Source organism: Cynocephalus volans, chromosome 11 (genome assembly GCF_027409185.1).
Source record: "Cynocephalus volans isolate mCynVol1 chromosome 11, mCynVol1.pri, whole genome shotgun sequence".
NCBI lineage: Eukaryota > Metazoa > Chordata > Mammalia > Dermoptera > Cynocephalidae > Cynocephalus > Cynocephalus volans.
Window position 1 is genome coordinate 111,159,478 of NC_084470.1, and position 15,907 is coordinate 111,175,384.

The 15,907-nt window shown below is 38.0% G+C and overlaps 1 protein-coding gene and 1 pseudogene across 1 annotated transcript in view; both read right to left on the reverse strand.

Annotated features, from left to right (window-relative positions):
* KCNK2 (potassium two pore domain channel subfamily K member 2) overlaps window positions 1-15,907 on the reverse strand; it is a 137,246-nt gene that overhangs the window by 65,075 nt on the left and 56,264 nt on the right. The window lies entirely within an intron of this gene.
* Window positions 7,574-10,192, reverse strand: LOC134390881 (eukaryotic translation initiation factor 6-like; annotated as a pseudogene).

The following is a 15,907-nucleotide window of genomic DNA, read 5'->3' on the forward strand; positions in this document are numbered from 1 at the left end:
GAACAACTGTAGTCAATAAATATTATAAGGAAGAGTTAAAGTTTATTTCCAAATTAAAAGAATGTTATCTATAATTTTAATAATGAAAACTACGTGGCAAATTAATGAATGAAAACAATAGAAAACATAGAAAAGGAGTCCAGCATGTAAATAAATTAAAATTTGATAAATATGATACTTCCAATCAATTTAAAAGGAGTTGATTATTCACTAAACAGTGATGAGGAAGTAACAAGCTACTTGGAAATAAATCATGTCCTTACCTCACATTATACACTACATATTATCAGACGGATTAAATCGCGAAATATTAAAAAATATGACCATAAAATGCTATGAGGAAAAGACAGAAGAATAATTCTTTAAGCATAGCTATAAAGAACAATAAAGAAAGAGAGGGATAAATACAACTACTCCAAAATGCAATGATGCTGCATGTTGGAAGAAAAGTGCCGCACTACCTGAGGGCCAAATGTTTTTGCCAACAGGCAATGAAGACACACCCAGATGCCTCTGCTCCTGGTCCTGCCTTTCATTTCACTTTCAGGGCTGAACATGGTCCAAAAACATCATGTTTGCACTTGTAATTTGAGATGTTCTCCTAACTTAACCTTCTGCCACAGTTACTTAAACCTTGGATCGTTACTTAAGAAAATACCTAGGTACTGGAATTTCAAATCTTGGTAATGATAAATAGATAAACCCCAAACACATTACTGGTTATGCATACTTGGGATAGTTAATGAAAACCTATCAAATAGCCAACTTTCACAAACAAGTTCATCCCCATTCAAAGATGTCAGGCCACACTTTTGGATAATGAGCAACACTTCTGAATAATAGTAGCCTTTCTACCCTCTGTGTGAGACTTACTGAAATTAAGTAATAGAGTTAAACTGTTTAGACTTGTTGGCTGCAGATTATGCACGCTGGGTTTAAGGGTTCTGTTTGAGTAATAGGCAGTTTGTGGAAATCTTGAATCTCTTAGCCAGCTTCCAATGGGGAAGCAGTAGTTTATAACGACATTAATTGACAACAGTAATGATAAAAGCAAAAATAACTTGAAATTGCATTGATATTGCCCCTTCTAGAGTAAAACACGTTTTAAAAAACACCTAAGTAATTCTTAGCCAAAATTTAGGAGGTAGGACTCTATTACCCCCATCTCAAACTTTAAATTAAAAAAATGCATACTGTTATTTTACTCTGATCAATTCTATATCCTATGAGCTATACATAGAAAAGAAAAAAATCAAATATCACCACAGCAATCAGTATGATTTAATTCTCTTCAATGAAAAATTAATGAATACTATTCACCAGTCACTATGCTAGAGACTGAGGACACCGTGCTAAAGACTGAGATGAAGAAAATGTTGTTCCATTACATTGTACACCAGAAATATGTTCAAATATTATGTCAGATAAATAAATAAATGATTAAAATTTTTTAAAAATTCCAATTATTAATAAAATCAACATTTTATTTAAAATACTAAAGAAGGCACAAAAATGGACAAAGATTTGCTACACTGAAAACAAAGGATGACAGTATGCATATGAAAAACATTCCCATTAAAACACCGCATTCAAATAGCTGGGATAGCATAATTGTGGGCCCATGTTTACAGTCGTCCCTCTCATCTGAGGTTTCACTTTGCATGGGTTTCGCTTCCCGCAGTTTCAGTTACACATGGTCAACTGTGGTCCGAAAATATTAAATGCAAAGTTTCAAAAATAAGCAATGCATAAGTTTTAAATTGCGTGCGGTTACGAGTAGCATGATAAAATCTCACACCAGCTTACTCCATCCTGTCCGGGATGTGAATCATCCTTTTGTCCAGCAGATCCACACTATCTATGCTACCTGCCTCTTAGTCCCTTGCTAGCCATCTGGGTTATGGGATTGAGTGTCATGATATTGCAGTGCTTACATTCAAGTAACCGTTATTATATTTTATAATGCCCCCAAAGTGCAGGAATAGTGATACTGGCATATTATTATAATTGTTCTATTTTATTATTAGTTGCTGTTAATCTCTTAGTGTGCCTAATTTATAAATTAAACTCTATCATAGGTATGTATGTATAGGAAAAAACAAGGTATATATAGGGTTCAGTACTATCTGTTGAGGGTCTTGAAATATATCCCCCATGGGATATATTGTACTATGATCTCTGAGATGCAAAAGCAAGACAGCTAGGAAGTAGAAAGGAAAAGATGTTTGTGCTTCTCCACTGTCAGCTGTGGTGCACAAGTCCTGCTTTTTCTGTTGGTGTCGCATGTTTCATCTCCTGTAACCTCCTCCATCATTTATTACTATGTCAGGTCTGTTCAGATGCTGTATCTACTCAGAAGCCACACTGCTCTCTGCATGCAGCATTTAAGCACTGACAGTAGAACACACCCAAGAAGAGCCTTGAAATAACTCTACACTGGGACAAAAAATGTAAATGTACAGTATCAGGAAATTCTGCAAGGACCCAAGAATAAACGAGGAGTGAAGAATAGAAAGAAAGGAAAGGAGAGCAAAAAAGAGAATGGAACAAAAGCTTTCTTACTCAGCATAAGCCTCTAGACAAAAAGCCCATGGATAAATCAAATGGTAAGGAAGACAGTTAAACAGAATCAACACAGAAATTTACTGAAAATAAAAATAATTTTGTGGGACAGTCTGGACTAAATAAACAACAGTAACAAGATGAAGATTTTCAATAAGTTAAGCATTGTTTGACTACAATGTCTGGTCTCTTAACCCCCACCCCCCAACATTCTCATACCCCAGAAATAACCAATTCATGAATGCAAAAAAAAAAAAAAAAAAAATTCAAAAAAATCTCAAAAAATTCACAAAACAAAAAAATCTCAAAAACACCAGCAATAAAGATCTTTAAGAATAAATACAATAATATATAAGTACTTTATAGGTAAAATTACACAAAAAAATGCAAAACGGCTGACATAAAAAAGACCTGAAGAAATTAAAAGATATATAGGTATCAATTTCTACAGAATTTACATATAATTAATATTATAATTAATATATTATCATATTATAATTAATTATGATGCAATTGCAGTAGGATTTTGAAAAGGTTTTCAGTGGAACTTGATGAACTTATATGATAGTGAAGGAATATTTGGGAGGAAAAAGGAATGAGGTGGAAGGATTTTCCCTACATAATATCAAGATCTACATTAGCTATTAAAAAGCAGTATGATTAATGTGGTATCAAGCAGGGTATTGAACAGGGAGAGACAGACCAAACAAAAAGAATAAAGACTTCAGAAACAGACCCAAACATATCTGAAAACATGACTGTCTGCCAAAAGCGGGGAGAAGATTGATTAATCAGTAAATGGGGATGGATAGTTGGCTCTCCAATGAGACTGAGAAGGACCTTTAGCTTTCTGTGTTGTGTTTTATTTAAAACAGTAACAACAAAAATATCAGAAAGCAATGTTCAGATTTGTTAAACATGGGTGTGTGATATTTTTCTTTCTAGACACTTCTACATACAGGCATATCTCAGAGATATTGCAGGTTCGGTTCCAGACCACCACAACGAAGTGAGTCGCACAAGTTTTTTGGTTTCCCAGTCACATAAAAGTTATGTTTACAATATACTGCAGACTATTACGTGTGCAATAGCATTGTGTCTAAAAAAGCAATGTACATATCTTAATTTAAAAATACTTGATTGCTAAAAAAATGCTAACAAGCCTTCAGAGAGTCATAATCTTTTTGGTCGTGGGGTTCTTGCCTTGATGATGGTGGCTGCTGACTCATCAGGGTGGGGTGATTATGGCAATTTCTTCAAATAAGACAACAATGAAGTCTGCCACTCTGATTCTTCTTTCACAAAAGATTTCTCTGTAGCATGTAGTGCTGTTTGGTCGCATTTTACCCACAGCAGGACTTTTTTCAAAATTGGAGTTAATCTTCCCAAACCCTTCTGCCGCTTTATCAACTAAGTTTATGCAATATTTTACATCCTTTGTTGTCATTTTAACAGTGTTCACAGCATCTTAGCCAGGAGCAGATTTCATCTCAAGAAACCATTTTCTTTGCTCATTCATAAGAAGCAACTCCTCATCTGTTAGTTTTACCATGAGACTGCAGCACTTGAGTCATATCTTCAGGCCACTTCTAATGCTAGTTCTCTTGCTAGTTCCACCACATCTGCAGGTACTTCCCCCCCTTCACTGACATTCTGGACCCCTCAAAGTCATCCAAGAGGGTTGAAATCAACTTCTTCCAAACTTGGTAAGGTTGACATTTTGACCTCCTCCAATGAATCACCAATGTTCTTAATGGCATGTAGAAGAGTGAATCCTCTCCAGAAGGTTTATTTTACCCAGATCCATCAGTGGAATCACTATCTATGACATCTATGACAGCTATAACCTTACAAAATGTATTTCTTAAATAACAGAACTTGAAAGTTGAAACTACTCCTTGATTGTCAACTTCTATTATACAGGCTGCAGAATGGATGTTGTGTCAGCAAGCATGAAAAGAACACGAATCTCCTTGTATCTCTCCATCAGAGTTCTTGGGTGACTAGGTGCATTGTCAATGAGCAGTAATATCTTGAAAGACATCTTTTTTTCTGTGCAATAAGTCTCAACAGTTGGCAAACCATGATGTAAACACACGTGCTGTCATCTAGGCTTTGTGTTTCCACTGACAGAGCACAGTCAGAGTAGATTTAGCATCATTCTTAAGGGCCCTCGCATTTTCAGAATGGTAAATGAGCAATTGTTTCAACGTAAAGACACTGGCTGTGTAAGACTCTAGCAATAGAGTCGGCCTGTCTATTGAAGCTTTGAAGCCAGGCATTGACTTCTCTCTAGCTATGAAAGTCCTAGATAGCATCTTCTTCCAATAGAAGGCTCTTGTCTGCATTGAAATCGGTGTAGTCGCCTCCGTCAGTGATCTCAGCTGAATCTCCCGGGTAACTCACTGTGGCTTCTCCAACAGCACTCGCTGCCTCACCTGCACTTTGATGTCATGGAGACGGCTTCTTTCCTCAACCCTCATGAGCCAACCTCTGCTGGCTTCAAACTTTCCTTCCGCAGCTTCCTCACCTCTCTCAGCCTTCAGAGAACTGCAGAGAGCGAGGGCCTTGCTCTGGATCAGGCTTTGGTTTAAGGGAGTGCGGTGGCTGGTTTCACCTTCTCTCCAGACCATTAAACTTTCTTTGTATCAGCAGTAAGGCTGGTTTGCTTTCTTATAATTTGTGTGTTCACTGGAAAATTTTAATTTCCTTCAAGAACTTTTCTTTCGCATTCACAATGTAGCTAACTGGTGCAAGAGGCCTCACTTTCCACTCATCTTGGCTTTCAACACTTCTAGCTTATCCTCCTCACTTCCAGCTTTTGATTTAAAGTTAGAGCCATGCAGCTCCTCCTTTCACTTGAACACTTGGAGACACTGTAGGGTTACTCACTGCCCTAATTTCAGTTCTGTCGTGTTTCAGGGATGGGGGGCCCGAGGAGAGGAAGAGAGAAGGTGGAGCAGTCAGAACACACACATTTATCAATTAAGTCTGCCTTCTTACATGGGCACAATTCATAGCACCCCTAAACAACTACAATAGTAACACCAAAGTCCACTGCTCACAGGTCACCACAACAGATGTAATAGTAATGAAAACATATGAAATATTGCAAGATATACCAAAATGTAACAGAGAGACTTGAAATGAACACATGCCATTGGAAAAATGACATCAGTAGACTTGCTCAATGCTGGGTTGTCACAAACTTTCAATTTGAAAAGAACACACTATCTGTGAAATGCAGGAAAGCCAAGCACAATAAAATGAGGTATCTGAAATACTGCGTATTAGTAAAAAAGAGAAAAGAGTATCTATAAATATAGTACATTTATAGATCAAGAAGACATTGTATAATATTCTGTACCAATTCTTATAGCTTTTTTAATAACTAGAAATATAAAATTATTGCCTTATGACAAAGAATACCTACCTGAAATCATTTAATATCATACTTAATATTAAAGCACAACTGGAAGAATTTCCTTAAAATCAGGAAAAAATATTATCTGTTTTACAACTATTGTTTTTTACTATTCTGAAAGTTCTAGCAGGTGTAATAGCAGTAAAGAGACAAAGAAATAATTATTATAAAGGAGAATACAAATACATTAGTGTGGGTGGAAATAAATACCTCGTAAAATCAGAAGGATATTGAGAACTGTTGAATAAAGAAAAGCTCAGGAAAATAAATGCATGATAAATATGCAGAAACCAATAGCATTATAATACTTTATCATTATATCAAATGTGCTAAATAAAATGGAAAAATTCTTATTTACAATATTAAGAGAAATATAAAACACCTTAGAAGTAATCTTATCAAGACATATGCAAGAACTTTAGAGGACAGCTTGGGCTAGTGTAGAATGGAATGAAACAAAACAGAAAGGAACAGACAATAACAGAGTAAGTTCAGGAATGGAACACATTAATTTTTAAATGTACCACTAAAAGAAACATCACAAATAGGCTGAAAATTGAAGAATTATTCAATTAATCGTGCTGAGGTAATTGGTTATGATTTGGGAGAAAAGAATTTCACACTATATGAAAATAAGTACCAGGAAGTAGAAAGATACAAATAAATTAACCAAACCAAACTACTTCCTTGTTGACACCTCTGATTATGTTTTTGCCTTAAATGTATACCCTTCCATCCCCACCTCTCTTCCCCTGGCTCATGCCTAAGAATCATTCATTACTTGGATTAGATATCAATTTCTCCACTAAGACATCCACAAACCTCACTACATACTCCAAAGACTAGATTTGACCCCCCCTCTCACATACACATTTGTCTCTACTAAGACATCTCACTAGATCGTAATCATTAGTTCTCTAATTAGAAGTTCTGTAAGGTCAGGGACAATGTTTTAGTCATCATTGTAGCCCTGGTGCATTTCCATTGAATATATAAATCATTCCCTGCTTCCCAAAGCTGCCTTCCTGCAGTCCCCTCCTCATTGCAGCCCTCTCTCCATTCTACCCCAGGAGTTCCTCATCCTAACTGTTGAAGTTTTCAAGAGTACCCGATAAAGTTTTAAAGCTTGGACCTAAAATGTTCTCAATATTTTCAAACAACTGTTAAGTTGTGGCTTTCACTGAAATAGTGGGTTAGGAAAAGATGCTATATGAGATAATGACTTGTTATCCTTCAAAATCTCTTCTGCACATAGATTTTATTTGCACTTCCTATTTATTGACTTAACTTCTTTTTTTTTTTTTTTTTTCCCAGAATGGCCAGAGGTAGCTGCCTTTGACGGGGTGGCACAGGACAGCAGAACCCTCAGCCAGGCGCCACAGGGCCTGACACCAGCCCAGTGTGGCAGGTTTTGCAGTAACAATAGATTCAGGAGATGGGCACAGGTAAAGAAGGGCTGGGCACCCAGCCACTTGGTCTGTGAACTCTCTGCTACCTCCCTGTCAGCATCCATTACAGACTGGGTGGGGCACGGAGAGTGTGCCAAAGTCGAGAACCAGGAGCCCACAGAACATCATGGAAGGTGACTCAGGGGAGGCTGTCAGTGAGGAAATCCCGCATGCTGTTGGCAAGGGCGCTAGACTGGGCTCCATTCAGATTGAAGACACTCTCTACCACTGACAGCTCTGTGCTGGTTGTGTCCAGGCCACAGAAGGAACACCCGTCGTTCACCCCCATCCCGGTGGCAATCAACTCACTGCCTCCGTCCACAGTGCCTGCCACAGGGAGAACCTGAAGAAGAGAGGACAGCTCATCTTGGTCTTCAGTTGAAGTCCAGGGATGCACCAGCCCTCCCTGATTGCTGAAGACACTGTAACTTCCTACCAGCACCTGATCAGCCCACTGTCTGCCTGAAGACTTCCACCTTGAGTACATCTTCTGTCTCCCTGTCCAGGTCTGGATGAACCAAGGCCACATAGTCATTGCAGGTGGTGACGTTGCCCAGGGCTGACAGCTGCTCCTCCATCTGCATGATCTGCACCGAGTCTGCGAGGCAGTTGCATATGTGTTATAGCTCCTGGTTGGTGGTGGTGTTGGGCACCAGGAGACCATGCCTGTTCCCCACACACGGGCACCAGATGATGTGGAAGCCAGCAATGGACACGTGTACCATGGAGATGGGATTGACGAGCTCACCCTCAAGCACACCACACAAGTTCTGTGATCCTCCGATGGACACCAGGCAGTAGGTGTTGGTGAGTTTGGCAAAGCAGCTGATCCCACAGTTGCTCTTGAATGATGCACAGGCCACCTCGAGGCCAAGTAACTGCAAACATGACACTCAACAATAGCCTCTTCGCTTCCTTGATTTACCTTCTGATTAGGGCTTTTCCTTCTAAAGTAATCAGACTAGCTTATTTCATCTTCCTATAGTAATTCAGGGTTTTGTCCTTAGTGAATAGCTAGCAGAAAACTATTGTGGTCACTCACTTTGTCTTACCACTCTCTTTCAGTGACTTTTTTCTTCAGTAGCTCATTTCATAGTGTTATAGACACTTTTCTTCATGGAGCATCTTTTTGAGCAAAGATGTGCTCAGTTTCTCTGGGTTTGGGTTTCAGGACACTCCTCTGAGATTCAAGCCACTCCGTAAAGTCTAAGGGCCCTCCTCCAGCCCTCCCCTAAAAAAGAATTACTGTTACTAATTGCACCTATTTTTGGCACCAACACAGGGAAATTGAGACCAGAAGGGGCAGATCTGTATCACTCCAGTAGCTGAGCATGCTCAATAAAAAAGAGGTATATAACCCCTGTGGCTGAGCAAGCTCAGTAGAGTGGAGTTTATCCTTTGAATGCCCTTCCTCCGGAGGCACTAGAGAGCACCTAGAGCATTCGAAGTGTATTCAGTGCATGTAATGGAATTTAACTAATTAGCATGCTCTAAAAAGAGACCAACCGAGCATGTGCAAGATGATGTTACATAACTGGGAACCACCCCTTAGTTAAATATTCATTAGCACGAACATGTATTAGGTGACAAAACAATAAAAGTTGAATCCAGGTAGAAGGTGGGCTCTTGCTCATTCTCCCTGGGGCCAGTCCGCACTTCACCTGAGGTATGTATTTCTTTCTTTTTGTATCAAACTTGCCTTTAGCAGGCTGCTGTTCACTCTGGGGCCAGCCTTCTCTTTTGTCTGTAAATGTGCATGTCTTACTTTTGTTTTAAACTTGCTAAGGTTGGTTGCTCCCTTTCCTGGAGCCCACCCACACTTAGCAGATATACTTTACTGTTGTGTTAAACTTATTTCTAAGGTACAGCTGCTCACTCTCTTGAGCCAGCCTGCACTTGGTACTAAACATTAAGTGTGCATTTCTTGCTTTTGTGTTAAATTTCATGCAGGCCCTGCTCGGTGTCTGGAGCTAGGCCGCACGTTCTCTGTGAAGCCTATATTTCTTATCTGTTACATTAAACCTGTTTTCACCTTGTACTGTGACTCTGCTCTTGAATTCTTTCCTGTGGCAGAGTCAAGAACCTGCTAGAGGATGGGGTGGGTTGAGCCCAGCTATGGGGACTTCTCAGACCCTCTCCTACAATGTCATTTTTATAAAAGACTTCCCCATCCAGCACTCACATCCCCATGGACATGTGTGCTGAGGAGGTTCCCCTACCTCTGTGTGCTCTGGACAATACCCTAACCCTTTCCTCCTCCTTAACCCTCATGGCCTCACCATTACCATCTTGTTATGTTTAAATCAGTCAGCACTGGGCCAGAGTTCTCAAGTCTGCCTCATCCCCAGAACCCAAAATCACATGGATCGGTAATCAACGAGGCAGACCTCCTTACACCACAATACTTCAGTTCCCTTCCCTGCTTCCTAACAGTTCCACTGTACTACCTGAGGGCACCAAAACAGCCTGACTGTGGTCTTTTCTCACCTGAATCCATCTCCTAATAGCTAACTCTCCCTAAAGCACAGCTTTAGTCTTGGAGTTCCATGGTTTTAAACTCCTAAGTGCTCCAAGACCTTTAGGTACAAATCATTTTTCCTTATGTGCCAATATCCCGGATGTGCAATTGCCCAACCTCCTAGGGAAACCAGAGTCATCATTACTCACTGCAAAAGTAAGCTGAACTTTTCTCATTCCCTACATTTTCCATGCTGCTTGCTCCTCCTAGATGGCCCAAGTGTGGGCCTTCAGTTGCCATGTTGAAATCCTTCTTGTCCTTTCTGCCCACCTCACCAGCACTTCCAACACACAGCCATTCCTGCCCTTCCCACCAGCTGTGGTCTAGCCTTCTTTCAACATAACTATTTCTTCCTTTAGAGGAACCATGCATTCCTCTCGAGCAGGAATTCTTGTTACTTGTCTACAAGCTTTTGTCCTTTTTCTTCTTCATGAACTTCTTGAGAGCAGAGGCTCTGTTGTAATCATTTTTCTTCCCTTTACATGTCTGTGTAAGGATCTGCTCACAGCAGATATTCAGGAAAATGTGTTGCATTGAAAAGAATTGCCTATAGGTTTGTATTAGTACCACCTGTTTTAATTAAGTAGACATGTTAAGATCTCAATAGTTTTACTGTTCTAATTATTTTTACTGCCTTAACTTTTATTCAGACCTGGCAAGAAAATTTTTAGTATGTAAAAATTTTTAGTGTGAAAAATTGTGAAAAAGAAAAAATCATCCCCCCAAATAATAATTAAAGTATTATTTTAATAGATAAAATTCAAATAATTTTAGATGCAGAAAAACAGCATTAATATTATAGGGCATAAGAGTAAAAAGTTGGAGGTGGGGGTGAGAAAAAAGAGCAATATAAATTAGGAATGTGCTCAGTTAGCAGCCTAAGAAGAAAAGCAAGCCTTTCAGAAGTCAAAGTGAAATGACAATCATATCTTTTCTTCTTACAAAAGCTGGTCAAAGCCAAAATTATACCATATGAGGAAAGCACCTAACCAAGCACTCAAGAAAAAATATGATTCTAATTAAGAAAGAAACATTGTCTTGGTATTCATTTCCAAAACTTTCACTCTTTGTAAATTGTTCTTGTATATCACTGGTTTTAAACCAAGGATACACATCAGAATCACGTATGAAACTTTAAAAACCCACCCCAGAACAACTAAACTATTACCTTCTACTGGGAGGGGAGGGGGATGTACATAGAATATATAAGAAACTCAAACAACTTTACAGCAAAAAAACAAATAACCCATTTAAAAATGTGCAAAGGAGCTGAATAGGCATTTCTCAAAGTAAGATATATGAATGGCCAACAAATACATGAAAAAATGCTCAACATCACTCAGCATCTGCGAAATGCAAATCAAAACCACACTGAGATACCATCTCACTCCAGTCAGGATGGCTAATATCCAAAAGACTGAGAGTGATAAATGCTGGCGAGGTTGCAGAGAAAAAGGAATTCTCATACATTGTTGATGGGACTGCAAAATGGTGCAGCCTCTATGGAAAATGGTATGGAGGTTCCTCAAACAATTGCAGATAGATCTACCATATGACCCAGCTATCCCACTGCTGGGAATATACCCAGAAGAATGGAAATCATCATGCCGAAGGGATACTTGTACTCCCATGTTTATTGCAGCACAATTTACAATAGCCAAGAGTAGGAACCAGCCCAAATGTCCATCATCAGATGAGTGGATAAGGAAACTGTGGTATATCTACACAATGGAATACAACTCTGCTATAAAAAAGAATGAAATACTGCCATTCCCAGCATCATGGACGGACTTAGAGAAAATTATATTAAGTGAAACAAGTCAGGCACAGAAAGAGAAATACCACATGTTCTCACTTATTTGTGGGAACTAAAAATAAATAAATAAATAAACACACAAACAAAGAGTGGGGGGTGGGAAGAAGGCACAAGAATCACAATTCCTTGATCTTGTAAAGACAAGTGAACAGATATGATATAAGGGGGGAGGGGAAAGAGGAACGGGTAAAGGGTCACAAAAATCAACTACAATGTTACTAAGAATTTAAAATAAAAATAAAATAAATAAAAAATAAAATAAAATAATTAATATCTGTAGAAGTGATTCTGATTTACACCCCTGTGACAGATGTGGTGTATGTGGGTCTTAAGCTATATGGGGCTTTTTTAGGAAATAAATAAATAAAAATTAGGAATCAGGCCCATGCAAGTGAAGAGTCCTAACTTAACCTTTAGCCTCTAGATAAATAAATCTTCCTCTGCCTCTTTGTACTTAGAAGGACCTTGATTACAGCATCTCTTCCAGGTTGGCTATGGTATCACTACATTGCTTTATATTCATTACCAATAATAAAATAACAAAACAATTTTCATTACTTAAAATAATACAGATAATGGTGACATTATTATTTATTGAACACTCTCTCACTGCATCTCAGATTTAGTGTTGATCCCTTCTTACATATACTTAATTTAACTTTCACGACAACTCTATGAGGTTTAAGTACAACTACTTATCCTCACTCTGAAACTGGAAATAGGTTTACTTAAGTGATGTGTTCAAGGTTAAACAGTTACTAAATGTCAAGGCTGAGATTTAAACCATTAATTCAATTGCTTGGAGCAAGAGTTTGGGATGAAGACTATAGATACTGTTCCTCAAACTTAAGAGTTTTTTTCAGTTCTATAACCACAGGGTACAGATCCACATCTAGACACAACATTCTGCAAATACTTTGCTTCACCTAGTCAGACTGAGAAGGAATGTATATGTGCATCAAAACAAATGTATCAATTAAAGTAACTACATCAAAAGGTCATCTTGACATTTTGTGTCAACTTTAACATCAAGAAACTTCCCTCTGGCCAGAAACCATGTGCCTGCAGTTCAAATAGTATTTCACAAGATGGCTCCCTTGCTATTTTTAGTTGCAACTTACATAATAGAATCCTACAATACAGTTGTAAATTTGCAAATCTGTAGAAGTTACATGTTTCTTAAACTACTTTTCAAATGAGCTTCTGCCAAACCTTTTTTGCTAAGATACAGTTACCTACAACTGCAGCTAAAAGTTAAGGGGAAATTCCCTTGCAAAAGAATTTGGCCAAACAACAATACTAATCTACCTGCATATTGATTTGAACTTCCCTAGTTGTTTCCTTAACACATTGGAACTGCATGCTGATCTCAAAGTCCTTCTCAGTCCCCACCTGCCCTTCACAGTGAGAGCATTTAACTGTTCTAGATTTGATTCTAAGTGTTTAAAGGTATATATTTTTGATAAAACATGACAACTAAATATTAGCCAACTATTTCATCTGAAGCTCAAGCCAGTCAAGAGAGATCTGTTCAAGGTGTAATGAAATTGTATTTCTGTAAATGGCTGTAAATTCATGTGTTATTTAAATGCTTGCTGATCCAATTCTCTGCTTATCCCAAGAAGGGAGTAAAAATAATCCAACAGCATTAAGGACATAGGGAACTATTTCTTAGCAAAATAATTACATAACTTAAGTTTTCTCATGTATTGAGAAAGACTATAGATCAAGGAATCTGAACTTCTATCATAATGCATTTTCTGAAAATCATTCTTAAAGATTATTGTTAAAAGACTCTTCCTCTAGGAACTTCAATATAATTTGATGTTATATCCCTGACCAAACTTGGCATCAAACGATAAACCATAAAACCAATAAATAAAACTATACTGTCTACAAGCAGTAAAATGATAAAACTATACAACTTCTCTGTCATCAAACTGCCCTAAAAATAATATACTAGATATAATAAATGCAAAACTTTTAAATTATTCTTTACATGTTAGAAAGCTGAATCTTGGTGGATATAAATAATCTGAATGGTCAAGAAAGCTATGTTAGCTTTGATTCACAATGATTTTCCTCAATTGCAAACACACTCATTCAAATTTATTTTCAAGTAAATAAATTTACATTGCCTTTCTACTGAAAGCAATGTAGCACAGTGGTTAAAGACTTCAGGCTCTAGAGTCCAAATGCCTTGGTTTGAATCCTAGGTTTGCCACTCTGTCACTGAGAATGTTACAAAAAAAACCCCAAACCTTTGTGCCTCAGTTTCCCTGTGTGTAAAACAGAAAGTAGGATTAGGTAACACAATGCACATAAACGGCTTAGCATGGATCATGGTAAGTGGTCAATGAGTATCAGCTGGCTAAAGTCACTTTCCCAGCCATAAAGCATGGCTCAGGTATTGCCACAGACACACAGAAGAACTAACTACTCTTGATAAAAGTAATGGGCATGATGATGGTGATGCTACCAATGACAGTACTTTCCCCCCTGAAACAAGTAAGGAGGGGGTGAGCCAACACTCTGTTTTCACACTCTTCAGTTTGCAGATTATGCAGCAGTACAACAGCTACTTTACATGCAATCAAATAATCTATGAAATGAAGTGCTCTAAATTACCGCAGTTCATCTTTCATGCTCTTAGCCAAGTGGGCATTAGTAGCCATCAGAATACTTCATCCTTCATTAGCAAGCGGTAAGCAAAATAGCATGTGACAGCAAAGTCTGTTATTTTGGAGGAGCTACTTTGACACCTCTCATAGGACTGTAAGCCAGTATCTTGTTTGAGATGGCCTTAAAGTACCATGAACTGAGTGGGGAAAGGCGTCTAAATTTTTTAAACAAAATTGTGAAATGTAGGACTTGAAATGCCCAGTGGAATTCTAACCGCATCACTACACAAATATTGAAAACCAAGGACAAAAAAAATTGAAGTACTGACAGTAATTAGGTAGTATAGATTGAAGAGATAAAATGCAGCTTTCAAGTGTTGGCCATCTATATTTAATACAATTTTACTTGAAATCAAGTTGGAAGAAACTATCTTTGCCTTGGCTTTTGCCTTAGGGCGGTAATTCAAAACTCATCAATGACTGTCAGTCTCATATAGGAGGAGAGAGAGAGACAGAATGACAACCAACTTACCTTAAAAATGTATAACTATACACACTGAATTTGAGTGGTGACAACTGAAGGGGGGTCATTCCGATGTAAGGATACATCACCCAAACCACTAAGGGTCATTGATTAAACTCAGTTTAAATGCAATGTCCACTAGCATCTTTAAAATTCATCTCTGGTATGATATTAGACTCCCATGCATTCTTTGATTTTGACACATTATCTTCAAACTAATTTATTTGTGCATCTTATTTTTTAAAAGATACACAGTAGAAAAAATTAAGGGTGTACATTTATATATTTAAAAACTATACCCACAACATTAAAAGAGTAATGCCATTTAGCATAAAGACCATGCAGGTTGCTTTCACACATGGTAAAGGCTGATATACTTTGCATTAATTCAATATTTACAAGTAAAAAGAGTGTTGGAGGACTCATGAGATATACAGTCCAGTGTTTTTCATGCTGATTTTCTACAAATTACTTGTTGACAGTAACTTCCCAAAGGTAACAATGTTTACTTGTAGAAAGTATTTTCCAAAGGTAACTTAGGACTGAGTTTCCAAACCACCAGCAGGCGAAGATGAACAGACATCATCAGTTCACTTAAAATTTACAGCAAAATACATATACCCTCCTGTTTTCAACATATAATGCAATACAGGTTTGTCTCACCTTTCCACTAGAGGCAGAGGTCAGAGGTTATAAGGGCCAACACTACAGCCAGGCTCTGTGGCTTAAAACCCCACAATGCCATGTACTCACTGCGTGACATATGCACCCTGTTTAATCTCTCAATGGCTCAGTTTGCTTATCCAAAAATGGGAATAACAGCAGCAACTACCTTATAGGGTTGTTGTAAGAATAAATTATTTTATTATACATAAAGCACTTAAAACAGTACCTGGCGCATACTAAGTGCTATATGAGGGTACTTCAAAAAGTTCATGGAAAGATTCATATTTTAATTCTATTTTCTGTGAACTTTGTGAAGTATCCTGGTATAC